Source organism: Octopus bimaculoides, chromosome 22, assembly GCF_001194135.2.
Source record: "Octopus bimaculoides isolate UCB-OBI-ISO-001 chromosome 22, ASM119413v2, whole genome shotgun sequence".
Classification (NCBI taxonomy): domain Eukaryota; kingdom Metazoa; phylum Mollusca; class Cephalopoda; order Octopoda; family Octopodidae; genus Octopus; species Octopus bimaculoides.
Window position 1 is genome coordinate 23,971,387 of NC_069002.1, and position 1,221 is coordinate 23,972,607.

Below are 1,221 nucleotides of genomic sequence, written 5' to 3' on the forward strand. Positions count from 1 at the left end.
CTACCCAGAGAAGTGATTAAGGATTCAATTATTAAGAGGCATTGACCATATATTGCCAGTGCTTTCAGTATAATAAATGTTAACAGCAGGGTTAAATGGAGTTATTCAAACAATATTAAGGTTTATCAATTGATATCAAGGAAACTCATGGTACTCAGTGTTCAAAAGTATTTTGTGTAAAACAGAATTTGAAATATGTGTAATGTTTAGAATTTCAGTTAATTAGTTTATATAATTATGTCTTTTATTTCTCAACGTGATGGGTTTCAGTTTTGTTGCAGCAATTGATTCATAGCTGGATGCCGTTTCTATCAATAATGATTCCACTTTGATTTTAGCTAAAAGTCCGACAAACAGTCTATCAATAGTAACTCAATCATAGAGTAGGCATGGAATCTCCAATTTGTTGTTGTTGTTGTCAGTTGGGTTAAACTGAAAGCAAGCTGAGATAAATGTTTGATGCATAGACATAATGTTTCAATATATGAACATGTGGTCAATAATCTAGAAACTTAATCTGATATAAGGCCCTTCAATGTCTGGGCAAATACTTTATCTAAAACATTAGATTTGATATTTCTTCTCTAGTTGCAAGTTTATTTCTGTAAGGGGTTAAAAATATCCCTCCAGACAAGCTGTAGTATTAAAAGATTTCCATTTACCATGCCCTCTATTTTTTTTTTTTTAGTATTTGTGCTACAAAAAGTTGAAACCTTTGATTAATGATTCCACAAGCAAGGGTTGTCTTAGCAACATTACAGACCCCTGGGTAAAGCGATGCACTGGGGCCTTTAAGTATTTATCAGAAAGCTGCAACATATAGATTAGCTAAGGCCCCTAGACACATGACCCCCACCTCTGATTAACAGCCCAGTGTATCCATGCCTTAAGATGATACAACCCACAAATGAATGTGCTACAGAATATATTTTCCCTTTGTCTTTAGAAAAGGGACTGATTCTGAGAATTAATTTGAAGGGAAGATGTTTATCATGTTTTGAAGTCTTAAAGATGTGATCAAGTGAAACAGCCAGAAATGAGAAAATGTTGCACTGAGAATATAGTTTCATCATACGACCTCATCATCATCATCATCATCATCATCATTTAATGTCTATGTCCCATGCTGTCATGGATTGGATGGTTTGACAGGTTCTGATGGACCCAAGCATCACATCATGCTCCAGTGTCTGCTTTAGCATAGCTTCTACAGCTGGATGC